This window comes from Neodiprion lecontei, chromosome 2 (assembly GCF_021901455.1).
Source record: "Neodiprion lecontei isolate iyNeoLeco1 chromosome 2, iyNeoLeco1.1, whole genome shotgun sequence".
Classification (NCBI taxonomy): Eukaryota; Metazoa; Arthropoda; class Insecta; order Hymenoptera; family Diprionidae; genus Neodiprion; species Neodiprion lecontei.
In genome coordinates this window covers 43,661,611-43,684,515 of record NC_060261.1, presented here as the reverse complement: position 1 = coordinate 43,684,515, position 22,905 = coordinate 43,661,611, and the positions used below count along the sequence as shown (strand labels likewise).

At 43.7% G+C, this 22,905-nt stretch overlaps 2 protein-coding genes across 4 annotated transcripts in view; both read right to left on the bottom strand.

Annotated features, from left to right (window-relative positions):
• Nucleotides 1–22,905, bottom strand: part of LOC107220785 (neurocalcin homolog) — a 112,092-nt gene that overhangs the window by 55,781 nt on the left and 33,406 nt on the right. The window lies entirely within an intron of this gene.
• LOC107220791 (neuronal calcium sensor 2) overlaps nucleotides 1–22,905 on the bottom strand; it is a 99,191-nt gene that overhangs the window by 42,913 nt on the left and 33,373 nt on the right. Inside the window, exon 4 of one of the 2 annotated variants that reach the window (XM_046733140.1) lies at nucleotides 14,899–14,951. The exons of the other annotated variant lie outside the window; for it this stretch is intronic. The gene's annotated coding sequence lies outside the window, so the exon portion shown is untranslated. The remainder of the gene's footprint in view (nucleotides 1–14,898; nucleotides 14,952–22,905) is intronic. 2 annotated transcript variants of the gene reach the window in all.

The window sequence follows — 22,905 nt, the reverse complement described above, 5'->3', positions numbered from 1 at the left end:
CCCGGTGACGGTACCGGTAGGCTGCGGATTACGATCGGTGATCTAAAGTCTTGCACGGTCGACATCCAAGAAGAACAATAAAAAAAGCCGCAACAGCCCAATGTAACGCCATGGAAACGATTTCATTACTTGGGAATACATCCGAGAAAATCTGAGGGTATATAATCACCAAAGACCGATAAAAACTGCGTGAATTAATTATCGTCGCCGTCAACGAATCGATAACTTTCAATATCCGGTACGGTGACATCGCGAGGTGTAGCCTACATCAAGTAAACCCGATCCCAACGGGATGTCAAAGGAGCAGAGGAAAGCGGAATAGGGAAGGGGGCCTTCCTCGTCATCTTTTCGCTTACTAATTATTCGATTGGTACGGACTGGGTTACGTTTTCAGGTCTTCGAGTGCACAACTCTCTCCAATTTCTTTGCTATCGCAATGAAGCGTTCGACGTAGGTACGCTTGGGAGAATAATTCCAGAGAGCCAGTTTCCAGTAACGTTTCAACATGCGACTTCCGCCACGCTAGTGCTGCACCGACTGCATCGAGCATCGTATGCCCGTAACTATGGATTGTAATACGCAGTGACCGGATACTCGCGCCTATTCATACTTCAGCACAGTCGTAACCTTACGATCACAATGGAGAATAACGGAGGTAGGTTTGAACTTGGTAGCGATTTATTGGACTTGTATGTTTCCGCACGGGGATTGTATTAATGCTCACTGAAACGTTGTGACGATCATTCGGGAAATGTCTAACGAATCGCGTAATGATACAGCAGTACGACTTGGAGGAATGTACGAGAAATGTCTAGGAAACACTGCTCGTTCGACAAGAATGATTGGGAGCGGTTTTTGTAAGCTTTCATGCCAATACTTGACAGATTTTATTGAAACTTTCCAGAATAATGTTGAGAATAGTGCCCGTTAGGAACGAGAAACCGAATTTCAACCGTTCGGACGCAATATGAATGGGTGGCCTTCAATTACATCAAAGTTATCAGCGACCCGAAGATCATTTCCCGGATGGGCAGAATCGATAAATGTCTTCAGGAGTAGAGATAGGCCGTAATACATTATCAGAATCGCTTCCTGCTGTCTCGAATTCGTTCGCTGCTTGACCTTTTTCACAAGAACTTGGCTTGTCCAGCCGTCGGCGGAAATAGAAACAGATAGCGTTCAGTTTTAGCCACGTGGTCGGAGAAAGGTAGTTTTACAAACTAGTATTATCAAGACCGCACCTTTTTTCCAGAATTCTGCAATGACGAATCGTTTCAGTGATGATAGTTTATCTACATCGTTGAGTTTGAAAAATTATAACCATACCAAAACGGATCTATTGTACAAGCCTGTCAAATCGTTCCCTAATAAATTTTGTATCCAATTAATCGCGATGAAACAAACATCATTTTCGTGAAACATTTAGTAAAACTTAGTGCGATAACGACAACGTGTATAAATCTAAAAAAAAATCTTTACATTTTTTAGCTTTTATAACTGAGGAAATTGAGCGTCATCAAGCGATACGGAGGAGACTTGATCGAATTTTAATTCGATATTAAATATCACTAAGAAGTGAAACTTCGACGGATTCGAATAAGGGTTCCGAAGAAATCAAGGTACAATTCGAGAGTTCAAATTACGTAGGATATCTACAGAAAATGTGTAATACAATATTGTATCTGCCGATAAATAAATTGAATTAATTATGCATCTGTGCAGAATCGATGGTAGATGGATCTCGGATTATTATTCGTAAAAAGTTGAAGGAGGACAGAGCAATCCGTCGTCGCTCAACATTAGCTTACCATTGCGTATACCATCGTTTCAGCAGGTACAGTTTGGCATTTACCTGTGATTAAGAGAGATTGAATGATCGTAAATCAGGCGTTTGGTGATTATCTTGAGGAGCCTATTCTATCCAAGGCGGCCAAGTCGTTGGCACTAACAATGTACCGAGTCTGCACGTGCAGGGGTAGAGTGGCGTCGAATCGAGTCATTGGGCAATGTCTTGTTTGAAATGCGCAGCAATTCATTACCACGATTACCGTATTTGGACGTCTCCGTAAGAACGAGTATGTCAATTAACCAATGGCACGTATCGTATCGGAAGATGTGAAATTCAGCTCTGAAGAATCGGACGACAGAGTTCACTCTGTCACGCAGGCATGCGTTGTACGAATAATATACGTTGAACTCAGAATTCATTTTGCCGAACGTTAAGGCCTGGTTTTCGGATCGGTACGCGTGCGAGACCGTGCGTTGCATTCACGGCTATGATGCCACACGTCAGGTTTATTATTACTTTTTCAATATCATTCTCTCCACTCCCAAGAAGGCTGGCAACGCAATCGAATTAATTTGCAGTCCAGTCGTCGCGGTTTCAATCGTTACTGACTAAACTTTCACTTTCGATCGACCGCAGATGGAAATGTAGATACATAAGTAGCGAACCCGTAATGGTTACAGATTGTAGCATTATTCGTCGCCCACTGGGGCAATCAGTTTCGACCATACGATACGAAATGATGCGTTCAGCAGGCACCACGCACGGTCCTCGGTGAATAATGCAGAGGAGTTACAATATCGGAGGAAGAATGATGGAACGGCGATACGTGTCGCGGCCACGTTCGTTTCGAGAGATGAAAACAGCGGTACGACCGCAAAATGGCGGCAAATATTTACACGCGATGATTAAGACGGGAAAAAACGTTTTGAGAGAAGTCGAGGTGAAAGAAAAGTTCTACTCGTTTAAAGGAACGAGGGCAAAATATCCAGCTGTGTGTTTTTCCCCGCACTGCAATATCCGGCAGCTTTTGTTACGGCTACGAAGTCTGCGGATATGGAGATTATATATCAACAGAAAACCCGCGGATTGTTTAGCGAAGACAACCAAGACTGATCACCGTATTCGAGTTCCCGGCACCCTCACGTCCATCCTGAATCGCAAGTGTTACGTGATAGTCTCAGGCACGATTCGAGGGTGACTATAAAGCCGGGGTCAGAGTTCGTTCTTGACGACCTTAAGGGCCGCCTGGTCGTTGCGCGGAATCACCTAAAATGAAGGTGGCTATTTCAGAGGCGAGCGCGTTCATTGTCTGTCGACGTCGAAATTGCGAGAGCTCGACGTTCGCTGTCAGGACGAGCCAAACGCGGCTAGACGAGAATTTGCCGCCGAGTCGAAGAAAAAAAAAGCTCGCATCGGCAGAAGCCCAACGATGATCTCTTCGACTGACATTGACTCGACTTTAGTTTTTTTTTTTTTTTTTTTTCCAACAATCATCACTTCCATCTCTCGGAATTTTGTACGGACATGCAGTACAGCAGCTGACCCAGGAAACGGTGAAGTAGAATATTATACGATCGGAGCCTTGTTTTGATATGCACACATTGGTTAACTTATGGCGTGGCAATAAGGATATTCCGCATCGTTAAATTCGATGGCCTCTCACCTCCCCCGCAAATTGTAATATCCTGATTTTCCAGAACAGCTTTTCACTTCCACCTCTTTCGCGGAGCTTTTCCACCGTTCACTGGCATGAGAAAGTACAAGTGGTAAAAGGGCAGGAGGTCGACCTCAACGCGGAACTCATTTCACATTCACGTACTGTGATGTTGATTTTCCGACACCCCTTCCAGATCGCAGAGGAACACGAATGTAGAGTCGATCCTTTCACGGTGTCTGAGAAAACGGCAGAAGCGGTATCGGTCAGTGTCGTTTCACTTTCGCCGTCTCGCGACAAAATGGATCGTGGCTCTTGCGATCCAACACTACGCTCGGGACTGAGTTACTTTCATTACTCCGGTTGCTCAAAGGATAACGAACTGATAAATGTAGATACAGCAAATTGCCTCGGCGTCGGATGACAGTGGAAGGTAAAGTGGGTAAAGTGGATAAAGCGGGTAAAGTGTCAACGTGTAGAACAAGACGCAGATTAAGATTCCTGACGCACGACAGAGAAAATTCAAAGTTTTCGACGAATTCGGGATCGAGTAATGATATACTTAACATACCATTTCTTGTTTAACCGAGGCTGAGCACCTGACATAATCACGTTGTCCGCTCTGTTGGCGTGCAGTAGCCTTGATATTGTTACATTAGTACGAGTGACCCGCGTAGCAAAAATCTTTTTCTCCCCAAGTAATGTAATACGTCAACTTCCCCTGCATGCAGACGTTATTGGAGATCAAGTACGTGTTTTACTCTTTCTTTATTTTCCCTCCACGGTCCTAAAATCGTTTTTCTCTTTCTTTCAACCTCTCCTCTCCCCTCTACTTCCCTTCGTTCGCCAAACTCCTTAAAGCAACACCTAAACCGATTCAAATGGGCCGAAATATAATCAGTTCCGAACGAAATCGTGCAGATACCCCGATAAATCACTGTCTCGTAAGTGAAGACGCACGTCACGCAAACCGATTACCCCGAATAGAGTAACGATTCGTTACACTGCCGCACAGCGTACGTCCATCACTAAGACCAACGACAGCTCTATCCTTTCTTATAGAATTCCAGACGACGCCTGGGTTAAAAAATGGTGATAATATCGCACCTCGTCGACTCTTGCCGTTACACAGTCGGTCACCTTTCTTTTCAGGCCTGGTTTACTCGAAACGTCGAAGAAAAAACGCCGCGGCAATGACCAATGACGAGGGGGTACATGCTGGGAGATTTTAGGGGAGCGGAGCCGACTGGCTCTTAGTTAGCTGGACAACAAATTGCTGACGTCATTGTCTCGGAAAGCACTGTACTCACGCCGGAATATCGCGGTTCAGCACAGACCGTGATACCAGGCTTTGCGGTATAGACATAGGCGTAGGCACGCCTTACCTCGTATTATACTCGGAACAATGTAGGCGAAAAGCGTGAGTAAACTTCTCTCGCAAGATTGGACGTTTAAAGTTTTAACGACGAACGATATCCCTGTTTAATTTGCCTCATGAGTTTAACGCCAATTTTCAGGTCTAGAATAGACGAAAACAACAGATGTGTACCGCTGATCCAGTGCTTTTCAAGTACGCGATTCTCCATACGCAACTCAGATGCTGTTCATCGTCGGTTTCCCCTAAATAATGTAATCTGCGATCGTGAAAAAAATCTTCTCGGATTTTATCGATTCGTTACGCGCTTGTGGTGAACGTCGTGCGAACAACGAAGCTGACAATTTCCATTTTTACCACATTATCCTGACCACTATTATCGAGTCTCGTCGCCAGCGTTCGTGAAGCTGAGGTTATCGCGTTAACTTTGGAGCGTGTGTATAGAGTCTTCTAGTTTGAGCAAAATCATCTAGATAAAATAAAAGTAGAAAGTATCGAATCGACGGTCCAACTTATATACTCTTGTCTCACGTACGGCGACACACACTTTTCCCATGACGTGAAGAAAAGTAGGTGGCCGCGATGGGTGAGTCACTTTGTTTCCAATGCAAAGAGGTGTAGGAAAATGATTACAGGATGAAAGTTAAAAACTTCTTAACTGACGAAACTTGTGCATCACGAGTATTTGCTCGCAGTACGAGAGCACATATTGTCAGAATATTTCCAATTTTACTCGTCTCTCCTCTTCACGGAAGGAAACGCTAGGGGGAGGGATCAAGGACGGAGGAAGACAGAGCCGAACGAAGCACGATGTTCGAATAGCGACTTCCGTTAATTTTAGGCAAGAGAGAATCTGTCCTTCCTGATATTGAGGGGTTGAAACTTTCATCGAGAAATGCAAACCGTCCGACAAATGGTACAAAATCTTGCGTCGCATAAAGCAATCGAGGAAACAACGATTCGTCGTAGTTCATACAAGTAGGCTAGGTAGGTATTATACCTACACAGAGAATTGAGGCGAACACGTGGGTGCGTAAAACGGATTCCAAGTTTTCACTTCGACCGCAGTAAATATGAAAAACATCTTGGAAAAGTATTTTGACCGGATTTCTTTAAATTGCAGTACAGCTCACGAGGGAACTGTAATAAAAACAAAAAGTGCACGAATAAACAAAAGTAGGTAGAATTTTTCTGCACCAAGAAATTCCTGACCAAATGTAGGTTGAGTTAAACAAAAAAATGAGGTCAACTTTTGTCTGCAGTTTCTCGTTGTAAGCCAAACATGTGGAAAACTTTTCAACTGGTCCAAAGACGGTTCCGAAGTAAGAATTCACCGAATTTCCTCCAGCCTACCAGACGTAAGCATTCATGATTCAAGAGACACGCTGTGCAATTGTTAAAAACTCGTTCGAGCTTCGTGGAGACGAGACGTCGACAGAGGAAGAGTGAGAAACATCAATCATACCTATCGAAAGGAGATCAGAAATGCGCCCACATAGCGTTTTAGGCTCAGCAGTATCTACAAAGTAAGGAAAAGTGACACCTAAAAATTTTTATTAACGACAACGCTTAAATTTGTCAGATTCTCCACAAAAGTTAGGCATGAACCTACCGCTAATTTTACGTGCGTAATGATAATTTCATACTTATATGCGCTATGCCGCCATATTGTTATTAATTTCGATAAAAAAAATTCTAAAATGTTCTTGAAACTATAAATAATAAAGCCCTCAAACTCGAATTGCTCCAAGTGTTTTCATTTTCTCAAAAAAAAAATACGTATTTGTTATTTCGAATTTTCCTTTGTTCACGCGTATATTCGATGTACCTGATTGGCACTTTCCCGGGTACAACAGCTGCAGAGAATCACTTATCGCCCTGGACCATGACGGCGAAAATTGCACGAATGTGTTATCCAGCGAAAATAAGTAAATATCCGAAACGAGAATGCGCGATTCGCTTCTGTTAAATTTACGATTAGCTCGTTCGACGCGAAATTATCTTTTCCCCGTTCTCTCGTTCCTCCCGCTTCTGATAAAACTAACTATCATGCCAAGTTTCAGTTTTGTGACCTACATTTTTCGAACCGGCGGAGACGGTAGCTGCGGAAGCATAGCTGATTTATACCGACTGTTACGAATCGTCGTACGTTCGTTCGATCATGGACGGGTAACGCTTCCGAACTCTCCGGCTGTTCGAAAATTTGATAAACTCGACAATCAGACGCCTTTTATTCTCTGAACAATGGTCAATTGCCATGCACTGTACATTGTCTGCGCTTGACAAACGGTTTTTAAATCAATGCTCATTTCAGCTTATCATTAGCTGAATTCAATTCGAGGGACGTTTCGGGCAGGCACGGTTACAGATAGGTGCGCACCGTGATCAATGACACGAGCTTTGCCTCCGTGTCATTAATATCTATCGGAATTCTTTCACTCAGCGTACAAAAACGGAGCACAGATATTTCTCCGCAACGCTTCTTGCCAAGAGAGGTTGGTTTTACCAGCAAGAGAACGCGGAGAGGTTATTCGTAACCATTTGTTCCACGCATCGCGGAGAGCTGGAACGAAACGCAGCCCCGAAATCCGGTAATGGTGCTGTGATCGATCCAGCGACAACTCGCGGAGGAACGAGGAGGCTATTTGTTTAAACCTGGAGCGAGGGTCTCGGTTAGGCAGCTCAGCTCGAGCCGCAGGTCCACCATAGTCTTTCGGTGATCCGCTCCCCTAATGAGCAAGCCTTACAGCCGAAGCTTGGTAAAACGAGGCAGAAAACGCGCTCGTCTCTGCGTGACGGGTATAAAAACCGAGAGGTGAAGAAGAAGCGGGAACGAGACGAGGTAAGAAATGTATTCGAAAAGTCGTTTCCATTGCAATGTGTAATTTTCACCGAGACTTCGGCTCACCTGCAACTCACCGGCCAATCGAACGACGAGTGTAATATTGCTTTAAATCAATATTTTTCCCGCCTCGCCTCGACGGACGGACGGAGAACCGCAAATACAGAACGACGGCATTTCCAGGGCCAACTTCTCGGGTTCGGCTGGGTCGGCGTCGAGTTATCGATCCTCGCCTACCTGCCGGAGACCTCCGCGGGTCGAGCCACCCGGCACCCAGCTGGAGGAGCGATAGAGAGAATGGCAGGGAGGATGGACCCGACGGAGACGACGACGGAGGAGGCGGACTCCCGACTGGCTGACGTTGGTCAGCCCGGCTGTCGCTGCGGATATTTTCACTCGACTCGAATTACGTTACATCGTCGTATAGCCTGCTCGGCTTTCACGAGTCCGTTTGTTGTCTTTTTCGACAAGATTTTTTTTTTTTCCTTTATGACCTCGTTCTTTTTTTTTTTTTTTTTGTTTTTCTACTTTTTTTTTTTATATCACAGTGTCGAAATTGACTTCACTGGCTTTTCAAGGATGCTAAGCCACGAATACTATTTATACCGGTTTTGCGGTATTCCAATTCCGTGAGTTGAAGAAAACCGAAATGAAAAACCGCAGGCTGTGTGATTTATACGCGGTAAAACGAAACAAGTATAAGATAAATCATAGAGATCCAATGTCAACGAATGTTGCGGTAAAAGTGAAGTATCGAATTGTCATTTTCGTTTCGAAACACTCGTGACCTTTGCTCAATATCATCGATGATCCAAGACATTCGAAACTAAAAACTCCTCAATTTTTCCTGTAACTTGTTTTTAAACGATCGAAGCAAAAACCTTTGTTTGTTCTCATGGTTTCGATACATGGGAGGAAAATTTTTTCGAATACAGAAAGATACTCCCGAAAATCACCGCGGTTCCATTTCCCTCCGCGGGATTACAGAGTGCATATACATTAAACCAGAACGACGGTATTTCTCTCGGTTATGGATGCGGATGAGCCAGCCTGCCTGTTTCTAAAGCCAGCAGTTTCCCCTCCCGGGTGCGATAAGCACCGGCTAGTGTTTTTTTCCCCCCTTATGAACTTGAGAAAATAGAAATAAATTCTCCAACCCTCCCGAGGACGACAGCGACGAGGACTTTTTTTACGATATCAATAATTTTTTTTCCGCAAATTCGATGTCTTAGTTTATTAGGTACCACCACCCGAACTTCGATCATCGTATTTTCGTATTCTTCAAATTGAACCGTAAGTGTCCGATACGGTTGGGCGAAAGCGAGGGGCGATTCACTTAAGCAATTAGTTGGAAATCAGTTGAATTCAAGCTATCCTTTGACATTGAAAATCACTCGGGAGTGGTTAATGATTTCCAATTGAATGGTCCCTCAATTTAAAGTAACGGCAAAAGGTAAAAAGCTGGAAAAAAAAGTCATAACAATAATAAATATGCATATTCGTATTTTTACACGAACACAAGAATGTCCGAGCCCCGAGCTGTTGCTCAACTTAGATACGAAATGTTGGATTCCAGGAGCATTGGGAAATGCGCAACGCACTGTGGTAAAGATCAGAATCAAACAACAACATGTGTGCCCGACCCACCTGGCTCCATACCGCGAAAAGAAAAGAAAAAAGAACAAAATGATTCGAACGGCAAGGACAAAAATTTCCCCAAGGACCCGAAGCATGAGAAGGAGAGACGGCCAGACGGATCCCGCCATCCGTCAAGATTCTTTTCTCGATTCGAAATGGAACTTTACCGCAAACCCTCGACCTCCAGCTACAACCGTCCCACAATTTAAAGATCGATATTCAATCAGCAAGTTTAACGCGGAGTTATTAACTTTTAACCTCACGCGTGATATGTGACAAATATCGCAAATGTATACCTCGCATTATTGCATAACGGAAAAGAAGAATAGTCGAGGGGGGAATTATATAGCGAGTGCGTATACCTGACAGGGAAACCGTATCGGAAACACTACACAATGAGTGAGAATATCGAGGCTCGGATGGAATGATTCCACGCGGCGCAGATCGGTGAATAAACTAAAACATGTGTCGAAAGGTAGACTGACTGACTGACTGGCTGGCTGACTTGCTACAAGTGGAAGCTGAAAAAGACGAAGGGAGAGAACCTCAACTGTTAGTCAGACACTGTTTGTAATCCACAGGGTATCGTCCATTACCGTCGAATAACCTGGAATGTTTATCCCGCGCTCCCTCGGCAATAAAATGGAAAACAACGCTATCGCTTTTTACAGACAGGATAGGTGTCTGCGCGTAGTCCGACCATATTCCATTCTGTCATAAAACTTATCGTTTTTTGTTGAAACATATAATGTTTACATTTCTAATATCCCGTTCTGAACACAGATCATATGGAGAATACTGCAGGAAAAGTTGCGGAATGAACCGGAATTGCCTTGTTACAACACGATAGATAAAAGCAGCCGGGCAGAGTATTTCTTCGAAATTGAGACGGGGGTAAAAAACGAGGGGTTTCGGGGGTCGGCTGGGAGTGTTGACCGGCATATCGTCAGACGTACTCCTGTAGGACCTGGGAACAATTTCGAGCAAACTGCGCCCTGCCCCGTATCCGAGAAGTGCATCGAGCGGTATAACTCGGAATTAAATTTCTCGCCGTGATAACATCGTCGCGTCTTAAGTAGGAGAATTGCCTTGGGACCACCTCCCTCCACCCCCGATTCTCTTTTTCTCCTCTTGTCTTGCTCTCCTCCTTTTCCCGACTCTCGTCCGTTCCCTCTGGATCCTCGTAATCCGCTCTCAATATTCTACTTGGAACGCACTGGCGACACTCCCGAGGCTCGGGCTTTACGGTGAAGAAAAAGACGTCCAGTCGGACGTGATTGAAAACGTAATGCCAATTCACCCGGATATAACTACGGGTGAGGGTACGACGTATATACTTTGCTCAGTCATCCGGATGCAGAGTTTTATTACCGTCCCAGGTATCGGCTAATTTCAGATTCATCTATTCAAAGATCCGTCCTCCGTTTCTTTTCACGGAGATGAAGAATCATCGGCAGTTTTACTTTCCAAATTCCGATCACTGATCACCGCCATCCGTCAAGGGTCGAAGCGTCGACGATTCGACGTCATTCGCATTTCTGATCTCGACAAATATTGAAATATTTCAGCATCCATCTATATCCGGACGAATCGAGAAATTATACAATTTTAAACCATTCGAAATGAATGCGAAATCTTTTTTCCTTACATCAATTCTCGATGGATCGATCCTAATAAGTCACGCGGGTTCTCACAACTAAAAATTTCATTACTTTCTTCTATTTCCAAGTACGAAGATAAGCAAATTTTTCATCCTTCACCGAGTTTTCTCCGAGTTCCAACATAGTTACCTAGGAGTAACAAACAAGCTCTCGATCATTCGATCCAGGTCAACCGTGCTTCTTCAATTCTGAGTCTGAGCGAAGTGAATTCTAATATTCGATATTATAACTCCTCACTGACAGCAGTAATCGTTGAATAAAGTTTGTGAAAATACAGAGGTGACTGAATTGTGACTCTTGAAAACTACTAATTTCACCAATAAGAATAATTGATAATATTTCAAGGTCACCGACAAAATTTCATACAACTACGGATAATCGTGCGTCTTGTATTTTTTCCCACACGCATTATTCGTCGACTGTGTCAACCCGGCTGAATTTTCGTTAAACTCGTTGCATAAATTTTGACACCCTCTGCCTGCGGGTTGTAAAACATTTTCCGATCGATTTTTGACCGCTGTCGCAACTCACTGCAACGAAGTTTCACCAAAATGAAGAGATTTATTAAAGAACGTTAAAAACCCCGAGATCGCAAAGAAAAAAATATTTGTGTGCGTAAAATTGGGTTGAAAATGAGCGGTGACGCATTAACTAGCCGCAACAATGACTATTGCGGAACGCGTTGAAGTTGGACTTGAAGAGACTCTCTAAAAAATTGGTGAGCTCTGAAAAGCCGGCTGGGTTAAAAGGCCCACCCGTCGTAATCTGGTGGGCTATACGCCTGACCTATACGCCAGTTAGGGGTGGAATTCGGGGTTGGCCATAGACACTCGCCCGCCTGGCTCCCTCCATTTTTTCCTCGGTCCCTGTTTCTCGGAAAGGGTAGCTTACAAGACTCAAGGCAATCTGCGATCCCCGTGACGTCGCTAACCCCCGAAGATCTATTCCGAGAGAGATCCATGCCGTATCATATTGTCTGCCGCGAAAAGCATCTCTCGCCTAGAAATCCCAGGTGTACGAGCTCGCTCCCCTCAGTCGTCTCATTATTTTTTTTTTTTTTTTTTTCGTTCTTTTTATCATCTCGCGAGGAAGCCGACGGATACGGTGCGCTAGAATTTTCATCCGGTTAGACGGAATGACGGAAAAATTATACGAACGATACGATGAATCCTCGTGAAAATTTGGTTATTGGAAGGAAGGTGAATCGCTCGGAAGGATGGTAGGCCTAGAGCCTAGAGCTTAGAGTTTAATCACTTCGGGAGCTCCGCTCGAGCCGCGATAACCATCTTTCACCACCTCGATGCTTCTCTCTACTTCTTACCTATACATCGAAGCTCGAACTCAAAGCTAGCGCGTCACTGATTGAGCCGTAGAACTTGCCGCGAGTTCCCTACAGCCGTCTTATCGCGATCTGTCAGGGTTAAGACACCCCCGAGAGAATTTATTGGCCCCAGCGAAACGAGTTGGGGAAACGATTATATCTTGATTATGATTAAACGAAAGGGTTTACCGGAGAGATGAAGGCGCGCGGCTTTTCCCCATCCGGAACACCCGCTCCGTTCCTTTAATTCGACGCGTCGATAAAACCAAGACAGGAACTAAAATCCAAACAACGGCGATGCCGATAATTTTTTCAAACTTTCTATTCGACGCGACACGGAAAAGATGATAGTATGAGAACCGTATCCTCAACTTTTTCCATCGAAACGTTGACCAAACGTGGCTGGGTAATCTTACCGGTAGAAAGTTGACGATACTTAGGTGTGTAGGACATTATTTTTCTCCCTGCAAACGGCGTGAAGTTAGCCGGAGGGCGAGTCGCACTCTGCGCATACGAATGAAGGCAACTATCTTGAAAAAAGCGGGGACAGCGCTTATACCGAGCGGTCGGGGTAATGAAAAAAAAAAAACAACTTATTTTACTCCCGAGTAATTACTCCGAAGCGACGCCTTTGACTCGTTCCAACTTCTTAATTCCCACAAACCACACGTAACGCTACGACTCTCAACTTCCGGGAATAAAACGCTTCCTTCTCGTATAGGTACAAATCATTCGTCCAGAAGGTGCGAAGTTCTATCGTATCGATGAAATTAAATATAGAGCCGCGACGACTCCCCGCATACGAGGGTTAATCAACATTGACTGACGAAGGTGTGCAGGGTAAATAACCTCAGGGCCTGAACTCTGACGTGTCTAGGGCTGGTCTCTCCACCTCGCCCCTCTTTTCATGCGTAAGCTGTACGTACGTGAGTGCCGAATGTTATGAATAAATATGATGAAACAAAGTGCACCTGTTGTCAATCGAGGTGAATCCGATTGAAACAATGCCACCCGTGTTATATTCCATTTCATTCCACGAAAATATTTTCGTTTTGTTTGATACCATTTTTTTTTTTTTTTTTTTTTTTTTTTTCCATTTTCTGATTGCGGTAGAAACGAACCGAGTCCCGAAGCGCCCTTTGGTGCAGACGCAGCCGTCAGTTAAATGGAGGGCAGAAAAGTAGGTATACCGATGCGGACTACTTTTATTTTTCATTTTTTCCCCCCTTTTTCTTTGTTTTGTTTTTTTTCTCTCTATTTCAAAAACTGCAATCACGACTGTCTAGACTCATTCCAAGATAAGTGAGGTCAGCGCGAGGTTACGACGATGTCTCGAAGTAATAATCCATTTGATAGTAAACATCGAACATACGCCGCATTCTCGCCTCGTAAAACTTGTTATTGTAAATAAAAAGATAATGATAAATAAAAAAAAAAAACCTTTCACGACCGACGCCTTTTTCTATTTTATGAGGTTTATTCCCGTGGCAATATCTCGATTACCTTGCCTTAACCACGCCGGAACGTTTGGCTCGACTAAATAATTTCATCAGAGTCCCACATACGATTGTTGTCTGTCTGCGGCTGTCGGAGTATATTGTTATTGTTATTATTATTAGGATTATCCCGATCAGTCGGTGCGAACTAAGGACGTACACCGGTATACACATGATTTATCCACGCAAACTATAATAGACCCTCGAGATTCACACCCTGCGATAAATCAGCGTATAATATATCATTATTCTTCCGAAGTAGTATTATTCTCGTGGTTTGTGAACGAACGCTTCCATCCCCGTCTCTACAACCGCCTAGGATCGCAAGATTTAAGACCCGGAAACCGGGTCTAAGCTCGATTTTTCAACCACTTTCGTGAGTTCCGACTGATCCGGGGCATAACGCAAGACGAAGATCAATCTGCAGTTCCGCTAACGCCAAACGCGACACGGGTTTCAGCTTATCGGTGAGAGACACCCTGCAAGGGACTCGAGACTCTCGAGAGGTGAGGGAAGGAAAAAGGAGGCAATAAAGGAGCAATGACGAAAAAATATACTTCAACGATCACGAACGTAAATAACGGGTAGGTGCAATGAAACCGTTTCCTTCCGGGATTCTTCGTATAATTGCATTCTCTGTTCTTTAGTTATTCATCACTCTTTTAACCGTTTGCCGCTAAGGGTTCAGGGTGAAGTAGGTACGCAGGCTAGGACGTAGGTACAATTTACTAACCAACCCTCTTTGTATTCATCCAAGTACCCTGTAAAGCCGTGGAGATAGTCCCTGAGGCAGAGTACGAGCAGCGCCATGGTTGAAAGTTTTAAAATTGCAACTAAGAGTATAAAGTTTGAACTCGCGGATATTCGACTGAGAATACACGCGCATTAATGAAACCGCCAGCCCGGGTTCGATTCGATTTCAAATGTTCCGTATTCCACGTGGGTATACGTATACCGCGGTAGCTGAGCGAAACGAATAAAAAGTTTAAACAAATAAAGAGACACAGCAAAGAAATTACGAAAATGAATCGCTCTCGGCAAACTTGTTTAAACAAAATCGAGAAATTGAATGAAATAGAATATTACGTCGATGTATCAAACGTGTACGTAAGTACGACTCACCGTACGGACTGCCTCGTCTTCGGTGTGCAGATCAGGTATGCAGGTATCATTTTCTGTAACAGAATGTAAGAGAGAATTTACCAAGCATTCCCGAAATAAGCGGAAAAATTCTCTGGGAGCCAACTTTGTGAAAATAACTGAAGTAAATTTCTGTTACGAGATCACGTTAAACATTATAAATATATTCTCTTGACTGCACCATAGGGAAAATTCTGTAACGAATCTCTTCGCGCATATTTCTCACGTAATCTTCCCAATTTGCAGGTACTAATAATGATCATTACATACAATTTCGCTTTGACAACGCAAGCCCGAGCGAAGCTTATTCTAACCTTGGCCGATAATTATTCCGGTTGGTATCACTAATCGCGGTGATTCCTAAGAGCGAGTAATTTGACGTTGTTGCGACGTGCGTTGCTTTGTTTATGCCGCAGCTCGGGCAAATTGTAAATTAGAACTGTTCCCGGCGTTTGTTCGTTCGTTCATTCATTCATTCGCGTCGTATACATATGCATATACGTATAATATATACATTACAAGTGATTAATTAAATCCTACAGCTCTTCCGCCGTGCCAGGTGCCGTAACAACGTGGTTTCACGCAGCGAATCAAAACTTCCGACAAGTAAATCAAATAAAGGAAAGTTATAACCGCAGGAATACATTATTTCTAATATGCTTAGCCGTCATTTGTCGACGAGTTTTGCCATGACTGAAGAACATCTGAATTGTAAACCGGTAAAATTCGATTGAAACACAAAAGAAAAAGAAGGCGGAAGTCACGGTATTTCGCATGCACACACCGTAGGTTATCAACAAGAGAATTAGGGTCGCCCCAAGATCTCGGAAGTAATTCCAAAGAATACTCCGTGTATAGAAAAGGGATCGCGGTTGGACTTACGAACGACGTTTCGCGAGGAAAGAAAAAAAAGAACGAAGAATTTGGAACATGAAGAAGAAGAAGAAGAAGAAGAAGAAAAAGAAGAAGAAGAAGAAGAAGAAGAGGGTAAAGAAAGGAATGGAATGGTCGGCATCGAGTTGGAAAAGATAGAATAAAGGATAAACAAAATATCCGCAAGAGAACTTCGAGCCCCCTTCAAGTTGATATTTTTTCCGTGAAAGTTCCAGAGACGAGCGTAAGCCTCGCTCTCTTTTCGTCCGTCAGGGTCTCGCATTAATTTTCAGTTTGAGCCAACCAATATCACACTCGTGCCAAAAACTGTAACGCGAATGAAATATCGCGACACACGTGGTATTTGCTGGGAAATCTTCCCAGCAAATCCTTATCGCGTACAATGATATATATAATTATATATATATATATGTATATAACGAACCTGAAAATAATTGCCGACAACCATGTAAGCTGTTTGATACCTCACTGCTACCTACCTCATGCAGTTTCCAGCTGGCTCGTGCAACTCTAGGCTGAAGAAAATCGATCCAGACTTTACCGGAGGTTCGCGTAATTAGGGCACCAACACAAAACGACGAGAAACACACGCGTATTCTTGTTTCAATATCACGAATAGAGCGAGAGAGAGAGAGAGAGAGAGAGAGAAAGATTTTTTTTACAAAAGGTAAAAGTCCGCCTGCATGTATACGTGAACGACGCGTCGTTAAAAATGACAAAGTGAAGGGTGGGGGGAACACTGCAGGTCTCGACCTCGATTAAACAACCTTTAATTATTTATACTTGGCAATTGTCCTGCGGGAGTGGATGGGGGAAAACATGAAATAAAATTTAGAACGAGTGACCTACTTGCGTCGTCAGTTTGCCTATGGCAGAAGTGCAGAGCTTCTTCCACCCCGCCCCAATTGTTAACAGATAGGGGTAGAAAGAAAAAAAGGGAAAAATTTTACAACACCGAAGAAATTCATGCATAAAATCCCTGCACTCGTTTCTTGCCAAGCTTCGTACATGTGTACTCGGTACCTACCTATTCTTTTTGAGAATCTACAGACGTCTGAGCCGAGTCTAGTATAAGCACATAACCGTGGGCTGTAAGCTACAAATATTCCCCTCTAGTCGCAACGCGACGAGAAACAAGACTTTTCAAGCGGAAGCTATTCAGCTGCACGATTCAATGCGAAGGAAAGAGGAGAGTATAAGAGGAATACACGTATACAACGAAGGAAGAGGGAGGGGGGAAAGAGAGAGAGAGAGAGAGAGAGAGAGAGAGAATTTTAGCACGAAAAGCTGGGAGCGCGATGTGGGAGAGACAAGATTTTGCAGGTGGATATTATTTGTTCTCGCCTTTTGGGATTTTATTTTATATTTTTTTTCTTACGTCCTTTTTTCACTTTGTACGGTCGTTTTGCTTTTTTCCTTTGAACAAAGTATATAACCACCAAAGAGACAAAGGAACTGAATGTAAATTTTAACGAGGCCGGTGTAGAATGGAGGACGGACAAATTAAATTTTCATCTCGAGTAAACATAGCATAAAAGGTAAAAAGAAAAGTACAAGCAGGTGAGTCGTCGTACTCAAGGTAGGGAAATACGTCGGCTAAATTAGTCGAGTCCCCAATAAAAATGTAACTTCGGTCACAGAGGTTAATCTACGACGAATGTCAAGAACAATTACGGATGCCTGCGAGGAATTTTCTTTGAAGAAAGAAACTTCGTGCGACGTAAGCGCGGTGAAGAAAATTGCGTCGGGAACGATCGTACGCACCGCGATGCTGAGGGCACCCACCCTGCCATGTAGCGTACGTGTAAATGGGTCAAAAGACTTGTTCTCGGTGTGTCGGGCGATGCGATTGAAGCAAAACAGGCGTTCTTCGCGTTTCCACGAAGTATCGCAAATATTCGCGACTGTACAAAGCCAGCTCCCAGCATCCCGGTAATTGCATGCACCGCGATGTTGTGGAAAATCGATCCATCCGCGATCGAGTAAAGTACGGTAATAGGAATATACTTCGCTCGGTACGAGAGCGAAATTCGTTAACGAATACCTCAGGTTGAGTTTCGGCTCCTACGTCAGCTGCAGCTGTATTCTTGTTCAGACGTTAACGCTCCGGAGGTAAATTCCCGAAGGTTGCATTAGCGTCACGGCCATGTAAACATGGGTGGATTAGCATTAATCTACCTAACCGCTACTCCTTACCCCCGTGCGACTGAGAGATACGACGAAGAAGTTTGATCGTGCAGCTTCTAACCGGGTCAGGATGTTAACGACAGGGACGAGGAGAAAGGATTAAATGTACAGCGCAGAGTGCGGTGAAATCGAATTATACGCATGCTCGTTGAGAAGAACGCCAAAGAAAGGCTTCAAGAAGTCAAACTGCTCGCTACCTCGGCTAACGTAAGTAAGGCATTTAAAAGACACCTACAGTATCAAGCACAGTCAGCTGCAAGGTAGGTGAAATTGTTTTGTTTCGAAGCCAAACGAACCGCTGTTACAGAATTTCGCTAATGCAAATACCTATCTCTAGTCGACGTTCGACGAGGAACCAATGAACGAGCAAATTTTTACATAAGATGACCAGCATCATAAAACCTGTGGTAATCAATTTTTGTATCGGATCGCTTATCTACGTTACAACTTTTACGCATCAATTTGTCAGAAAATAGATTTATAGACGGTGTTTCGCATCGCCGGGTACCATTTTCGGAAATTTGACGCAAGGTACAGGGGCATGAGGAGGGGGAGGGGGAGGACAACGCAAGAGCAGCAGGAGACGGTGAGTGTTTACCCAATTAATCCTGATCAATGTCTTCGTCAGCTCGTTGAAAGTGACGTAGGTATCAGAATCGCGAAACTTACGTACCCACTCAAGGGTCTGTGCCGGGAAAGTTACCGGCGCCGAAAGTATACTACGATCCTTATTCGACGAATTCGTGAGAATCGGTATGAAAAGGGTGGTGAATATTCGCAACCACACTGACGGCGGTGCTTGGAGGCCCGAATTCGCCAAGTGTTCGAAGAACAGCAGAATCGAGTGCAGCTCGGTAAGTAGTGAAGGCGGTTGTTGCGTCAGACCAACGCGACGACGATCAGCCTGCACGGGAAGGCGACGGCTTAAATCGGGTACGTCGTCGTCCGAATCTGATTGCTAAATGCCACCCGCCCCGCGCTCATTTAATTCTAGAACACGCGTATCTTTTTTTCTACCTTATAACTCGTGAGGGGGTCGATAAGGCCCCGCGTGTTTCTCGGTCGTAAAATCGTTCTAAAAGGAAATAATGGGACTTCTAAGTACCTACATAAACGTTTTCGCTTTCTTAACGAGGTAGCGAATAGCGAATAAGACATTTTATTTTATTTTTTTATTCGAGTTTAGTCGGTGAAAAACTCAATTAGCTATCAAGAAATAGTATAAAAAAGGCAAAAACGTAATTTTTTTTTTTTTTTTTTTTTTTAGCGAATCGATTTCCCAATTTCAAACGCGAATTTTTAGAGGCTACATGAGAGTTACAGAGAAAATTTGCTATTCCTACGTCCCGTTGAAAAAGTATATTTATTTCGGGATATGAAAATACGAAAAAAGTCAATAAAAACGTAATAAAGTAACGTAAGAAAAGTGTTTTCAACATGTTTTCGTACATTTTCAAGCTCTTTTATTTAAAAAATAGTATACAATCAGTGATGATAATTTGAGGAAGGAACCGTGTAAATCATTCGACTGCAGTAGCGTAAAGGCAACGATGCACCGTTCGGTGTTCGTCGCAGAAGGTTAAGTCGTATCTTTGGGCCATTTTATGCGTGAATAAATGACATACATTTTCTACAAAGCCGCCGAGTTCGCATAAAAAAACAAAATGTAGAGTAGCGTACATTTTTCACAAAGCGTACGAGTTCACGTAGAACATTGCTTCCGTATGATTGAAAAAAAAAAAAATCACTTACTGCCACGAAAAATCAGCGGCATCTTGAGATTGGGGTCGTTAGATTTTTTTTCTTCTATTACTCTGCGCAACAGCTAACAAGCAACTGATTCTACCGCCGGCTAAACCACACCGCGAGATGGTGAAATTGAATTATGGTCACGGTTCCCAACCGATAATATTAATTTTTAACCGAGGAGCGCGGTTTGAAATTTTGTCGGGGTCCTTTACGAACCCGTACATATATTCTGAGGTAAATAATCGGCCAGTTACAAATTAAATGCTCCAACAATGCCCCGATGTGTTTCGCGGGATGCGTCATTCTCACCTCGAGGTTCGCGCGGAATGCAAGCTTCGAATCATCGATGATTTCCTGCACACAATGCCAAATCAGGTTATTACAGTTTCCATTGTATGTTTTGGCAAAGAACCGCGGTAGCTCGGAAATGTCGGTAAGCTAATAAGTAAGTTAATTAAGGATACGCCGAATGACGATTCGATTACAAGTATACGTGATAAGGTACGGCGGGCGGGCGGCGAGCGGTGTTATTCAATTAAAATGCAAATGATTTTGGAACCAGTGTGCCGGCGTAGGAGACGTACGAAGGTAGGTGGGTGAGGTACATACGTAGGTACAGCCTCCACCAACTCAGTGCGGGCACATATCTGCAAATTCCCATTCCACCCATTCCTCCCAATTCCCAGACCGTTCTCCCGACGATGAGATTTACATATACTTCAGCATTGATATAAATTTTATCACCAAGTTTCAGTCTCTGTGCCAAGTGCCTTTGCTCGTTCTCGGATTGTTTTTGTCCCTATGCTTACAAAAGCTCGGTAAATTTAAAGCCACCGCTGTCAGGAACACGAAGCTCTTCAAGACTCGTGACTATGATTGTTATAATTGCACGGCCAGCGACTTTAACAACGACGAGTTTAAAAATTCTCTAAATGGTTGAGATTAAGGATTTCTTCTGCTCGATGTATAAAACCGTCTTTGATGATACCCGAATTGAATTAACCAGAGATCGTTGGAAAAAAAAATACGTTATGGGAAGAGAGGAGAGAGAGCCGATTGGGAGACCTCGAGTAAACCATTTCACCTGCCCACAGCAGCTGTGCGCGTGTTAAAAAAAACATTTGGTCTTCAACGTTTCCTAACTGCGGCAAGAAATTCATCACGTTGACGGACTACCAATAAAACTGCGACATCGACGTCCCTGACCGTACTCGGACTCCTACTCGTCGTGCAAGTTTTCACATACACCGTACAGTCGATGCCCAGTACCTAGACGTATTACTCAGACTTTTCATCTGCAGTGGTAAAAATTGAACGAGTCGCAGAAATTCCCTTCGGAGTTTCAGTCGATGTATTACATTCTTTATTTTACCAATATACGGTTGGAGTGTAACAGAGTATACTATGTTTAAATAAGACGCGCAATATTACGAAGCGATAGAAATAATGAAGAGGAAAATATAAACTACGGTAAGAACGTACGATTGGATCGTGAATTTCACGTCGAAACTGTGTACTAATAAATGGGAGGTGCGATGGAAAATCTTGTGAAAAGCTTTCCCCAAGACTGACTAGGAGACGATGAGGGAAGGGAGTATGCAAACAGCGTTTAACAGCCTGGATAAAACCCAACTTTGATCAGGGTACCTGTCGAAAAAACTCGATAAAACGATCATTTAAGAGTCCCGCGAGGTGGTATAAGACCGGAGGATGGATTGGTAGGGAGGTCGGGGATTTCATTCGACATTTATTCGGAATAAAAGTAACCCGATTAAGCGAACATTTGCTACGCGCACGCGGTAATTATATTAAGAAAAAAAAAAAAAACATCGGGAGGAGATGAAAAAGAAGAAAAAGAAGAAGAGGAATTTGAAGCATTCCCACCAAGTTTCGTTATAGGTAGAGGGAAATTCCTCGACTACATACTTTGCGGATCGTTGAGTTTGTCATCGACGGAGCCAAGATCACTGTATTGCGTATAATGCTTCCCTCGAATACAAGATCGAACGGATTGAAATCTGTCGATCCGGATAATCTACAACGTCGTAGTCACAGCAGTGACGCGAAACTCCCTAAATAGACGTACAACTTGTTCTACAGAAATCAGACCTCATATTTCGATATGATCGACTTACAAATTTTATTGACGAAATGCTTTGCGTTGATGTCGTTTCTAACTGCCATTTTTGCAAATAATTGTACATTAAAGTCCCGCCATTCTTTTATCTCGGTAAATTCAGGAAGTCTGGTGCGGTAGCAAATAGGAGGAGGGCTAATTTCTTAGTTAAACAGGTTTTCCATAAACCTGTGCGCATCTCTGAACCGACAGTGAAGGTGGAAGCTGTGCAGCGGTGGCAGCAGGCGGTCCAGTGAGCTTCATGAATAATCCATACGTGCGGCATTAAAGCGTCGTGCAAACAATAATGCAGTAGTTTAGTAGTTTAGCTTCGGCAGTTTGGCTAGAACGAATCCGCTCTTCGTCCGGCTGACCTACACGTCGAGTTTCGCACGAACGGTAACAAGACAGTGGAGTAATTACACTGTCGGAAATCCAATTGACAAGTAATAAAAACCACAACGGGTAGATTATCTCATTCAATGGTCAGGACGCACTTCCAAACTGATGATCTGTAAGCTCGTATCTATTATTACGAAACTGCTGTGCAAAGAGTACATGAAAATGTCTTTTACCGAACACCGTCATTCGCTTTCAGTATCCGCCACGAGCGCCAGTCTACTCGACTCTCACATCGGCGGAAAAAGTGGATTATGCGGTATAAGGTAAGAGCATGAAGTTATGCGACGATGACCCAAATAGATTGTGGAAACTTGGTTGGATTGCCAGTTTAAAGGTAATAATGCGTGCTGCCACAGCTAGCGATATCTCCTCACCGTCACCACGTCTCGCATAATCGCGAGCTACTCGAGCGACACACGAGAGGTCAAGGTGCATATTGCTGGTCTACGGCGTAACTCGCAGCGTGCAGAATTCGTGTGTGAGAAAGGTAGAAGGAAATCACGAGAATCGGGGAACACCCGGTGTCTACGATTTACGCTGGCGAAGAAACGGTCTTGTAAGTTTGTAACGTCGTTGTAACGATGCGATTTTAGAGAAATTCGTTATTTTGCAACTTCCGCATTATAATGCAGCATCAACAA